Source organism: Spea bombifrons, chromosome 1, assembly GCF_027358695.1.
Source record: "Spea bombifrons isolate aSpeBom1 chromosome 1, aSpeBom1.2.pri, whole genome shotgun sequence".
NCBI classification, from domain to species: Eukaryota; Metazoa; Chordata; class Amphibia; order Anura; family Pelobatidae; genus Spea; species Spea bombifrons.
Window position 1 is genome coordinate 102342538 of NC_071087.1, and position 14266 is coordinate 102356803.

The window sequence follows — 14266 nt, forward strand, 5'->3', positions numbered from 1 at the left end:
CTGATCTAGAAGAGTTTATTTGAAGGGTTCCTTCATACTAGACATCCGTAAATATTGCTTACAAGAAAAAACAGTTTAGATAACAGATGTTATCATTTTATATGTTTTTTATACAGCCTCAGTGTAATCCTAGCAGAATGGAGTAGGCTGCGTAAGATACTTTGATGCTACATTATGAAACACCAATAATCCTATTTATGGCTCTGTTTTTCTTCCCCACTGCTTGTAGCTGTGGTGGCTATATTGGACATTCCAAGAGAAAAGAAGAAACATAATGGAAATTTGATTATAGCCATTGCAGATAATGAAAGGATAATGAAAGTTACATTTTTCACCATCAAAATAGAATTATCTAAGCATTTTTTGACCAGAAAAGTCTTTAAGTATGCAATCACAGGACACTGATCCATATTCATTGTCCACTGTAGGGCACGCGTGTCATTACTTCCAATGCCACCGAGCCACAGGAAACAAAGTTAAAACAACCATCAGAGCCTTTACAGCCTCCCAGCTGGGGTGTAGATAGCACCACTTAATATTCCTGTCTGGTAATATAGTAAGGAAAGCTTGCGCCTATTTTTACTTGTGCATTTTTATTAGTCAATACAATGATACTCGGAACAAACTCTTTACACCCTGCTTCTTTTATGAAGCTCCCTGTGGCCTTTCAAGGCATTGTTAACCAAAGAATGGATCACGCTTTTTAAGCATGGACAGACTTAGAAACACTCCATTAAACTTTTTAGCATTTAATAATGTCATGAGTAATCTCTCACCTCTGAGTAGATGAGCTAGCTGCCGAGTAATAAGCTCTGGTGCCTCTTCAAGCATCTTTTTTGCGACCAAAGAGGAAGATGACTCGTGGAATGCCTGGACTCCATCCAATCTATTATCTGGATTAATGACGTTGACAGCTGATGCTTCCAAACTTGCATCCACACTATGAATTTAAAGAATACATTTTTGTCAGTGAGGATTCAAAACAAAACCACAAAAACCACAAAAAAAAATCTGATCTCAGGACCACTTGACACAATCAAGGTCTGTGAAGGGACCAGCTGGCCTGGGGAGCAGGGAGGCAATTGCCCTGGATTTTTTACATTTTTTACATTTTTACGGTAATATCACGGCTGCTTGCACTGTGTGACTGAATCGGCACCTTGTTTAGCAATATAGCCATTAGATAGGACTCGTCAAACTTGTTGTGCGCTCCCTTTTTCTTTTTTTACTGTGTGTGATCAGCCATGAAGGAAAGGCTGCAGACAAGGTACGACTGTGAAGTGTGTGGGGTATCTGGGAGCATATGTGAGTGGTGTGTGAATGAGTAAGAGTGTGTGTTAGTGAGAGTGTGTATGTGAAAATGTGAGTACTTACAGTACTGACCAGGTACAATACCTGTAAATTTGCCGTTAGATTGCCTTGCACAAAGTTTTAACGGAGAAAATAAGTATGTGAAAACTCATCAGTGTTTAATACCTTGCCAAGGTGCTGATGTTAACAAGCGTTACTAACAATTTGCCTTCATCATTCAGGTGCTGAAGATTGATCTCATCTTTGAAGATTAGAAATGATTCAGGAATATCCAGCTCCTCCAGAATAAACCTGGTCTCACTGTAGTAGCTAAATTCCACTCTTGAGGAATTTAGAACAGGTAGACAGAGTATGCTCGGTGAAGACGTCTGAAAAGACAGGAATGCATTCAGATTTCAGTGCTCGTGTATACAACAGGCGCATTTCATGGAAAATTTAAATCCAAAAACATCCAGAGGAGGGGTTATTCACAAAGAAAAAGGATACAAACATACTGTAGGAGTTTGCAGGTGAAGATGGTGTTTTAACTCACCATTAATCATGCCTTAAAGGAAGCAAGCCAAGTTCTACTTCCTATTCAGGGTTCTTTAAGTAATTAAAACGACACTAAATTATGTTTCTCTGAAGAAGTCAAAATGAATTTTAAGACGCAGTTGGAAAACATGATTATCCATTGAGGTGTAAGGAATTTTCAGTTCCTGCTGCCTGCTGTGAGAAATGCTCTTATTCACAATTGATTAGTAAATATGATGTAGTTTATGTAGTTCCCTCTGTTGATCTGGGGTGAAAGCAAGTGTCGACTGCAGGAGCGTGACTGTTGTCGAGCAATCACTGATTGTAAACAGCTTTGTTTTAAAAGTATCCCTGGCTTCCCCCTAAGAAGGCACATTTAACACACATTGATTGGGAAGGATCACAAAGACATGACATAAAATATATTAACAGTAATTCAAAATGCTTATGGCATGATCAATATGTTGTGAAGGTACAGCCTTACAAAAAACATAGTCAGTACAACATAGGCTTTGTTGAATAACTTAGCAGTTGTTTAAAATGTATCACAAACACCAACCCAATCTGCCAGCATATGTTCATCTGTCCAAAGTAGATCCAAAGTTTGAAAACAAGTGAACATTTAGACAACAGTATGGAGTTCTTGATCATGACTTGCCACTCAACTTGCATGTATGTGAGCTGAACACCCACTGGCTTCAATAGAAGATCATTTCTCATACATGCAAATTGATATGTGCTTCTGTGCATGCACAGACAACATACCACCTATGCTGCCTAAAGTGAATTGCATGTAAGATGCAAATTTAGGGGCACTACCTGTCTTCTCCTGATCTCTCTCCATCTCTCATGTTGCGTATTACCAATTGCTTGTCTGATATTTGTTCATGAATGTCACAACCTGAAACGTAATCTTTCTAAAACTGAACTCATTATCTGCCCTCCTTCCATCTCCACTCCACTACCCGAATTCTCTATCACCATTAACATGACTGTCTCTCCTACTAACCAGGCCCAATGCCTTGGGGTTATCCTTGACTCTAACCTCTCCTTCATTCCTCACATTCAGTCCCTCGCCAGATCCTGCCGCCTGCACCTAAAAAACATCTCTCGCATCCAGCCATTCCTCACCCAAGAATCCACAAAAACTCTGATTCATTCACTTATCATTTCCCATCTTGACTACTGCAACACTCTTCTGATTGGCATTCCAGTGTCTCGACTCTCTCCTCTACAGTCTGTCCTAAAATGCTGCTGCTAGGCTTATCTTCCTTGCAAGCGACTTCTCTTCTGCTTCTCCACTGTGAAATCCTCCGCTGACTCCCTACTACCTTTAGAACCCAATTTAAACATAACACTGCTCCTCCATACATTTCTGATCTCCTAAGCAAAAACTCTCCTACTCAATCCTCACGTTCTTCCCATGGGCTAAGGCTCTCCTCCTCACTTATCACCTCTTCCTTTTCCTGTCTACAAGATTTCACTCGAGCTGCCCCATATCTCTGTAACCTACTTCCACCGAACCTTCAGCATTCACCCTCCCTCCCAACGTCCAAGAAACATCTCAAAACTCACTTCTTCAGTGAAGCATACCATCTTAGCTGCTAGAACTTCCTTGTCATTGATACAACCACCACACTACCTCTCACCTTTCTCTGTGCCTTATGTTTGTCACCCCATTCCCTCAAGATTGTAAGCTTGTGAACAGGGCTCTATCCACCTAATGTATCGGTTTGTCTTAGTCCGTCAATTCTCGTCTTGTTATACCCCTTGAATATACCATATTTGCCTGATTATAAGACGACCCTGATTATAAGACGACCCCCCAAAATCTGAATATTAATTTAGGAAAAAAAGAAAAAGCCTGATTATAAGACGACCCCATAGGAAAAAAGTTTTACTAGTAAATAAATAATAATTCATGTAAACTATTTGTTTGTTTTTAATTTCCTTTTATTTACCAACCTGCCCTCCAGTTATGCACATCTGCCCCCAGGCATGCCTTATACCCTCCTATATGCCACTCTGTCCCATGATATGCCTTTTAACCCCCTATATGCCACTCTGGCATATAGGGGGTTAAAAGGCATATCATGGGACAGAGTGGCATATAGGGGGACACTTACATACTCAGACACTAATATACCAACCCAGACACTCACCTACCCACCCAGACACTTACCTACCCACCCAGACACTTACACTTCCCTACCCACCCACTTACCTACCCACCGAGACACTTACACTTCCCTACCCACCCAGACACTTACCTACCCACCCAGACACTTACCTACCCACTGAGACACTTACTGAGACACTTACACTTACCTACCCACCCAGACACTTACACTTACCTACCCACCCAGACACTTACCTACCCACCCAGACACTTACCTACCCACTCAGGCACTTCACTCACCGCGATGCCTCAGCAGGCACTTGCTGCAGCTCCCACGGGATTACAGCATAACGCTGTGTGACCCCGCTAGGCCCCACCTCCTCCAGAAAATTGAAGAGGTCTGCTTTGGGACAGCGCAGTACCGCCGGGTTCCGGTCCTGCTTCTGGAGGAATCTCCCCAACCGGCTCTGCTTCCCCACAGTGGGCGGGCTATCCCGGGAGCAGGAAGGTACGCGCTTATGCAACCTCGGCTGCTGCCGGCACTTTCACCGGCGCTCGATGATAGACGCCGGCAGCAGCTGAGGTTACCATACAGGAGGATCCAGGTCCCCTCCAACGATGCGGGGGATCTGGATCTTAGTCTAATAGTCAGACCTCATTTGAGGTCTGATTAGAAGACGACCCCGATTACAAGAAGAGGGGTATTTTTCAGAGCATTTGCTCTGAAAAAAACCTCGTCTTATAATCGAGCAAATACGGTATGTATTGTATTAAGTGCTGCGTAAATTGCTGGCACTATATAAATAAAAGATAATCATAATCATAACTAGAGTACCCAATTGAAGTGAATTGGAAAACTGGAAGTCTTGCATTAGGAGCAGTGTTTTTGTACATGGAGGGCTTCTAGTACTTTTTTGCTCACCATAATATTACATAAAGTTTACTTATGTACTTTATGTGTTATCTTTTATTTAACTTTATTTTTAACATTAGTAGTCGCCTACCCATGATCCTGTGTCACTCTGCAACCTCTGCCCTCAAGACCTTGAAACCTCCTGGAGCTCAAAACACAGTGGAAATTAACTAACATAGCACGCAACATATAACGTGTAAATACAGACATTGCAAAATGTCCCATACAAAAGCCATGCGCTGCCAAAAAGGCTGCAAGTGCAGATCGAGTGAATCAGTAAGGTAAGGCATACATGGAAAACCCCATTGTTTCAGCTAACCCTACTAAGCACACTTTACAAGGTGCCCTGCTGACTTCACAACGTAAAATTAAAATGGAGTTCCCTTTTACACTGGGATTATGCAGGTTAACACTGGATTTTTTTTCCAGATGCCCTCTTCTATCCGTTGAACCTGCTATCTGAACTGCTGACCTTAGATGTCAATGATGTCCACTTTTACAAGTTTCCTAATGCATTCCCTACAGAGCATTTCCTGGTATACCAGAGGATCAATGTTTTACAGTAACTATGATAGTATTTTTGACTCCTGTTTCAAAATGCAACTGCAGTGTAATTGTGTGAAGCTTTTCTATGCTACAGTATGGGAAAAATTAGAAGAGCATGCCTTAAATTCCTGCTCCCTAGCCATAATGAAACATTTGATACAAAAGAGCTGACATTAACATGATTTGATTTTTCACCACATATTCACTAATAAATTAAAAATTTTTTGTAAAATATCATTAAAGTCACAAGTACTGTAGCCGGGGGTGAAAATACCATGTGTTTGTCACGTAATTCATTTCCAGCTCACCCTTCTTCAGATTGCACTTAGACACAGTAGATCAAAATTGGAACTGAGATTGGTTTGTAAATTGCTGCTAAGGGATAAATGTTCTGTTCTCACTGTGTCAATTATTAAGAATCTGTAACTGGCCTGTGATCAAATACATTTTCAACAGCAATAAACTGATACTCAAATATGCTTGTATGCCAGATAATGATGTTTCAGGGAAATGCACACTCCTAATTCAAAACAAGCAGAACAGCTCCACACAAAAAAAACATACCACAATTAGACACCTCTTTACCATGATACATTTAATATATCACTTGAATACAGGGCAACACAACATAGTGTAGATTAAACCCCCAGCATGCTTCCAATTAAGCCTACAGGTTGAGCCAAAACAAATTTACCTGTTCATCCCATCGGTAGTGGTAGCCTAATGTCAGGATAACCAAGGATGCGAAATATAGAAAACAATGCAGGTAGGACTCAAAATACAGTGAGATAGGCCAAGGTCATTAACCAAGAGTAAGTCAGTACAGAACCAGGACAGGTGCAGAAGAACATGGAGAACAAGGTAACCCTACTCAGCCTGGAGCGTTCACTGCTGCTTTAAGCTCATGTTGTTTCTCAACCACTAGTGGCCGCCCTTGTCACTCTGAACCACTCAGACCTCATTAGTGCATGCAGCTGGACCCTGTTATCTGGATCAAGCCTGCCTATTTAAACCTGCCGAGCCCTTCAGTCAGGGCCTTTGCATTGATGTTGGTGGACTGTTTTGCTCTGGCCCTGAGTACCTGATCCTGACTTGTTCCTGCTTTGAGCCTTGTGCCCTGTCCAGTGGGGCTCCTGCCGTGTGCCCCATCCAGAGGGCTACCTGCAGTGTGCCCCATCCATAGGGCTACCTGCAGTGCGCCCCATCCAGAGGGCTACCTGCCGTGCGCCCCGTCTAGAGGGCTACCTGCCGTGCGCCCCATCCAGTGGGGTTCCTGCCGTGCATCCCATCCAGAGGACTACCTGCCGTGTGCCCCGTCCAGGTATCCCCTGCACTTGGGCTCCTATCAGACCTGTTCACCTGGTTCATGACAGTAACAAAACCTCATGGTACCAGAGCAAAAGAGGATGGGAACAAAGAAGCCATACAAACTCTAAACATTTGAGCACAAGGTACAGGAGCTCAGAAACAATGAGTGTTTAAGGTACCAGAAAGCAAGGGGTGTGGAATTCAGAAACAAGGACTCAGTATCAGCATAAAGAGGAGCTTTATGATCTGTCAAGGGAGTATGGCGAAGAGCCAGCTTAAAAAAGGAAAAAAACAAGCTAGCGTAAATTGTTGGCGCTATATAAATAAAAGATAAAAAACATAATAATGGCTAGTGTGTGTGACCCCATAAGGAGCCTGAGGCCGAATATTCCAGGAGCTGCAGGAAGGCAGTTGACAGGCCGGCAGCCACCAGCCACCAGTGTGCAAACAACTGCATTAGAGTTAGAGTTTATGTCGAAGGCCAGACTAACAGTTGGTTATTTATAAAATGAAGCGCTTAGAATACAGTTTCCTTATTTTGTTTGCATTCTGAAAAGAAATGTCAAAAGTAGTCTTACCTTATCTAGATAGTAGGCATATGCTAAGGTGGAAATAATAGAATCCAAATCACAGCATTTATTTCCAATGACAATGTGAACCTTTTCCAATTGTTTAGCTCGATCCTGAAAATATATTAAAAGTCATTAGTAAACATGCAGAATAAATACAAAACTAAACTAGAAATAACACGTTTAGCCAGTACTAGTCTAAAATGTAAAACATCATGCAGGAGCAGTTATACGTTTTAGGGAGTCTGAGCAAGAATATTGAGGGGAGGAAATTCACCTCTAAAACAAGCAAGATTATTAATAAGATAATTAAACACAAAACTAAAAATCATGACCATTTAAAAATATGTGACTTTATTATTAGTGGGTTACTTCACTTAAGTGCAATTGAGTTTGCAAGAGCAAACTTGCACAAGTTGGACTAACTGTTCAATTTGCACATCGAAGTTACACTCCACTTGGATCCACTCAAAAAGCTCATTGTTTGTGAGCTGATAATATAATGGGTTCCCACTTCTTTCCCTACTCATGTATGGTGAAGTGGGGGGTAATAAAGTATACTCGTGATGGAGGCATGAAAGCCATTCCATGCCTGGTGGGATGGGTTGTTGAATTGCTGATTTACTCGTTGAGGGGGCATGCATGGACCATGTTCATCTCCTGTGCTGTGGGTTTGAGGAGGTTAAATGGGCACATCTTTAAATAAACAAAATCAAATTATATTCCTTGAACTCATAATCACAAAAAATAAAATATAGTGTAGTATATTACAGTATGAAAAGAGCACTATAGAAAATTCTGTAGATTTTACACTCACTATTTTAATACTGCTCTATTTTAACAGCCAAGTAGAGGTTGTCAATGGTGGTAGTGGATCCTCACCAAGTTACTTCTGTTCCCCTTGGTATCTCAATCAGAATTAGAACACAGCCATATAAGTAAATAATGAAATTAACTCAAATAAGAAATTGTGAAAAAGCCCACATACAAAGGGTAAAATGTGTAAGAATTCACTCTTATTTATTTATATGTTTTTATATTATCTAGCATTTGTAACCTTTTGGTGCTCTATCGGTTGCTCTTTTATGTAGACAATTTTTCTTGTATACTGGACCCAATGATCTTTACTGAGTTTATCAATGTAGGCTATTTATGCTTTTTTTTGCATTCTGCCTCAGATACCAAGGGGAATAGAAGTAACCCATGAGGATCCAGCACACCCATGGACAACCTCAACTCACGCTGTTAAAATAGAGCAGTATTTTAGTATTTTAGCCTAGAGTTCGTCAGACTCCATGTCCAATGGAGTGATTGAGCTGCAGCTGCCAGGGGGGTGTCCTTGTCTCCTAGACGTGTCCTCAATCCTGTAAAATCACTTGCATCTAGTCAACAGCTACTTGTATATTAGTAAACATCCAAGCTGATTTGTGAGGGATGGCATGTGACTGATATATGACTTAACTAACTTGACTAATAAGAAAACCTTTTAGTGGACTGATCCCATTGTGAGTTCTTACTCAAGCACATTAAATCAATTAAAAAAATAAAGTTCCCTAAACTTGTTTTGGTACAACATCCTTATGATTTCCGCAGGGATCTTGTTACTGATGTTTGTGATTTAATTAAAGATGTCACATTTGGTCATCAATCTAGTACTGACAATGTCCTACGTGATGGGTGTGTTCTAAAGTTCTGAGAACTTTACCTTTATGTCTTAAAAAACAAGGGACTGACTGAACCTATGGAAATAAACTATGGGTGCATGGAGAGCTGTATCAAAAAATGGCAGCAGTAGCATATCAAGAATCCTAAAATTATCTCCCAAATTATAGCTGCCACTAATGAGAAATATTACTATATCTTTATAGAAAAGGGAATTGATAACGGTGAGAAATAATTATGCAAATCCTATGAACGGTAATTTAAAATGGTTGCTCCTATGTTATGCTAATAAGCATACCTGGGGACTCTCAATGTTTGACTCAGAGTCTCTGGGTGAAGCCGTCCTTAGTGCATGGCACACTGAGCAGTTATCCAGAGACCCTGTCAGGACTAGAGCACAGATCTACTGGGGTGTGCGCTGTCCCAGAAGAAATCTCCCTACCTTCTCCGTTGACCACTACCACATCCCTGTCTCATTTCCTGCAGCTTCACTTCTTTTATATTATTACTTTTGTCTTCACTTCTGTATATGGGCAGAGCCTACAGGCACCACAAGGACAGCCTTTCCCCTGTTTCACCAATCAGAAGAGAGAAAGTGCCCAAATCATATGTAATGATAGGAGTGATTCTGTACCACCATGCTATATGACTGTATGTGTATGGATCACTATATAATGATAGGTGTTATACAGTAACACCTTCTGTGTCAGACTCACTAGATAATGATAGGAGTCATGCTGCACCACAGTCCATGTCTGGAACACTATATAATGATAGGAGTTATACAGTACCACCATCTGTGTCTGACTTTCTATATAATAATAGGAGTTATGCTGTATCCCTGTCTGTGTCAGACTCACTATATAATAATAAGAGTCATGCTGTACCACAATCTGTGTCTGGCTAACTATATAATAATATGTGTTCTATGTTTTATGTTGCTGATTTTTCACTTTTTTCCCATTTATGTTTGTGGTGGATGCTAACTGGCAGGAAATGTGTATTTTGACACAAATGACCTATAACAGTTTCATCCAGCCTTTGCAGTATGGAGGGCTATACACCATTCAGAAGCACAGGCCAGGAGCCAGAGCTTGTCCACACAGTGCTGCAATATGGTCAATCATTATCCAGTTCCCTGTATATGCACACTCAAGGTTATCTCAAGCAAGGTAAAAAATACAATAAAAGCAGCCAACCCTATTTGTGTAAATACTCCCTTAAAGCTATAGTTTATGATTATTCTTGATGTTTGCTATAGTTTATGAATATTCTTGATGTTCTATTGGTTAACAGTACAGTGTTTCATCTCTCAATCTCGATGCTTAACTACAGGCCATTTCTTTCATCTCATAAAACAAATTTCTGATGACACTGACCTGCTTATTTAAAAAGATCAAGGATATGCTAAATTGTGGGAAAGAGCTAATCTACATGCCTACAATGTAATTCACTCTTCAAACCCCTGAATGAAAAAAAGGGATCACCGCAAATAACACATTATTTGTTTTGCGATTTCTGTAGACGGCTTTGATATGCGAGCATCGGTTTATTATTTCCTCTCTGTTGTTTTTATTTATTGTTATACAATTAGATTATTAGTGAAGATCTGTACCTCCCATAGATGTGAGAATAATTATCTTGCGTATTAACTCGATCATTGAGTCACAGATATCTTGTATTTGCTGGCACAAGAGAAGGAGAAACTGTCAGACTGATTAGAGGGGAGAATGTTTCAGTAGAATCACTCTTTAAGGCTAAACCAACAAAGCTTCAACAGTGTCAAGTACACTTAGGATCAAGCAGATTCCAGAACATTAGGCATTTTAGAACGGACGGAGGAAGCGTGAAATTCAATATGAAAATCTCGGAAAATACAGTAAAATGATTGCATAAGCTCTTTACAGATACATATAGAAAAGAATATTTGAAGTGGGCATCTCAGTAACATTCGGTCTTCTCTTGTTTGGTAGATATTTGGTTTCCAGTGTACTTTTGCATGGTAGGCGCACTTTACGCAAAACCTTGTACATATAATGAAATAATTGAGTGTGATTTACATATAGCGCAGGTTTTTGGCTGATGTATCATTAGAAAAAATGTCTGCATGTGATTGTCTAAGAGAGCAGCATTCCCTCATTCGTTGAAGATCTTGGCATGGGGAAGTTAAAGGGGTAAGGAGAATTTTCAGTGGGGCGGCCCTTGCTGGAAAATGTTAGGCTGTAACTAAATTAGCAAAGGCTAATACCCCATCCAGCAACTGTAGATGCTAACCTGAAGCCCTGGGGAAACAGTATTTCACTAAGCGACCCTATTTGAAACCTGGTAAATTCCTAGCTCTTGTGATCTGTCAGTTGTGTTTTGGTTTGCTATATTACTGAGCAGATTGGGTATATTCATATTTATTCATTCATACCCCCTTTCAGACTGTATATTTGTTTCTTCCCCTCTTTCTCCATTTTTATTCTTCAGAAGAAAAATAGATATATCCATATTAGCTCAAGAGAAAACGATGTCTTTGTATTGAACTAGCTGAAGGAAAAAAAAGCAATTAAAATGTGACATAAGCTTTTTGGACTTCTGAGGTCTCAAAAACATAAAACGTATCAACTTCAACTAAAGACTTACTATTCTTGTTTGGGCTTCCCCTTGTTATGCCCATAAACTTTCTTCATGTGTTTTTGCCGTATGTGTGTTTCTCCACCTATATGTGTTTCTGTCTTCTGTCTGTCTTGGAGGCAGGAGCGCAGTGGGGTCACGAAACTCAACATTACCCGACCCCATGATAATAGCATGGTGGCTTGGCAGTGTGCAAGCAATTACAACAAAAGGATCTAGGCAAGATCATTGTTTGATGTATAATGATGATGTGTGATACGTGAGGTGTAATGATGTGAGTACGTTGTGTGCTGTTGTGTTAGTTGCTGTGGGCAACTATACTTGACCCCTGAGCCAGAAGGTGCCAACTCTCCTCTGCTTGCATCCCTGCTTATCATTTGTCCCCAAAGTTTTCCACTGAACCCCTTTAAAGAAAAATGTATATTATATTTGAAAATCTGAGATTTTGCTTTAAACATATATCTGCCCTAATCAATTACGAGTATGCTGAGGTGGGTTCATTGGGTGCAGTGTATCCAGGCTCTACTGCAGCATAGACAACAGGGCCTGTTGCAGTGAATGGAATTCTTACTGACCAACAAAGAAGCAGTAAGCAAGGTCCAGCCCTAGAAAGTATGGTCAGGGAGAGGACATGGTCAGATGCAGCTTCCTCACCCATACCTGGAAACCCAGGGTTTTACGCAGAGACAAATGGGGGGGATTCTCCAGAATACCACTATTCCCACTATTCATTTGTTAGGGGGAACAGATGAAAATTCAATGGGATAACTCATCTATCATATGCATCAAAGTGCGTACGAAGGCTGGCGAGTTCCTTTATTTTACTTTTTTAGTTAAAAATCTTTAATCTTTAGTTTTTATTTTCCTGGTACTAGACTCGACAAAAAAGTGGACAAGAGAATAAACTCTTATAATTCTTATTTATAGTAATGCTTTCATCACTTGGAACAGTGGCTAACTCAGCTGTAGAATTGCCAAGGCTGATGTAACATTCTGAAACTGTCTTGGCAAAACAGCTCAAAAGGGCTTTAATTTGTTAGGTAGGCAATTCAGCACAGCTATTAAACCTTTTATACATCCTTGCATTTTGTCCAGGTCATAATTCTTTCAGACATTAGTTCATTTTTGAGCTGGCTATGCTTGTGCCCATTGTGAAGAATGTTTGTCTCTTGTCATCTCCAGGGACAACAAATGGAAGATAAAGACAATGAACCAAGTCTCAGCAGGCACAGAACCTAAAGTTACATGTTACATGCATAGATCATTGCAGGAAATATAATTGTGTCTGTCAAGGTCAGCACTATAGCATATCTTGTAATATTTTACATGACAAGACATGACAAGACACTTATGATTTAGGACTTGCTATGAACAAGGGTGATGTTAGGTTCCAATAAATGATCTGGGGTTTGTCTTGCAACTAGCTTACTTAAAGGATTACAGCGTAGTGCTGCTGGCTGTTAGTTGTGAAGAATGTATTTCTTTTATTTAAGTATATATTTAAGTATTTAAGTATATAGATACATTATTTGCAGGAACATAATTAGAAATGAAACTTCATGAAAACGTGTGACTAAGGGATATGGGTGCTAGAGAGCGAGCATTGGGGGTATGTTATAGTATTGCTATCTTACTGTGGATTTTCTGCCGCAAAAACGGTATTATTAAGTTAAGGACAAGGAAAGTCAACAGCATATTTCAAAGTTGCATTTAATTGTAGTTTATACTATGAAAGTTACCTCTTTCTGCCAAATTACTGCCGTCAATTGACTCTTACATTGGAAGCTAAGCATGACACTGATTGCACATCTCGTCCTATTAAAAGCACCAAGTAAGATGACAACAGTAGAGTTTGGCTTTTCACCAGAAGCTATAAAGACTACAATACTAATGCAGATTTACAATGTATTCCCAAAAAAGGATGCTGTCATACATATACCAACGGGTCCTTCTTTGAGGAATGTCTAAATACTTCCCCAAAGTTGAACCTTGGGATACCTAATAAAATGAGTGGGTCTTAATAAACTTAAGAAACCATATTCCCTTTCCTCTAGCAATATTTTATTCCATGTAGAGATATCATACATAAAGAGTACACTGGGATAGTCTAACATAATCACACTATTATCTCTTACAATAAATAAAACTAGTGTTAATCAACAACACAAACATGTTTTTTGTTTGTTGTGATACCACAGCACCTTTCTGATAGGTTCAGCGAACCCTAAAATTCAGTATTTAAAAGAGAGCAAATGCTTTTAGACATTCTCATTACGCTGTTTCCATGTTGGCGTGACACCACTGCAGGGTGCTACAAACTTATTCAGTTTTTCAACATTGAGTAATCAAGATCCTTTCATATGTTTTAAAGAAGTGTCATATAAAATATTGGGTAACAAAAGCAAAGTCAGCATTTTACATACCATATGCTTATAAACGTTATTCTGTTGGGAACCAATTAAAGTGTGGAGAACTTGGGACTCAAGCATATGGAATAAGACAGAAACAACTTGTCTTGTCACTGTACTGCAATCTCAGTACATTGGCTAAGGAGCCATCAGATGTGTACACAAATAACTTATTTACAAAAAAGCTGTGAATTACTCAGATGATATTGTCCATTTTCTATGTTGGCTCCCCTGAGACATCGCAGGATAACACTTTGCTAAAAGATGGGCTTTTGTGTTGCAAGCTGTTTAAGGAAAT

General features: G+C 39.9%; 1 long non-coding RNA gene across 1 annotated transcript; it reads right to left on the minus strand.

The window, feature by feature from the left end:
* Positions 1-838: 838 nt before the first annotated feature.
* Positions 839-7396, minus strand: LOC128497013 (uncharacterized). The gene is made up of 3 exons (XR_008354272.1): positions 7289-7396; positions 1477-1679; positions 839-940 (listed from the first exon to the last, which is right to left on the minus strand). It is a non-coding gene; the product is annotated as an uncharacterized LOC128497013 (long non-coding RNA).
* Between the last annotated feature and the right edge of the window lie 6870 nt (positions 7397-14266).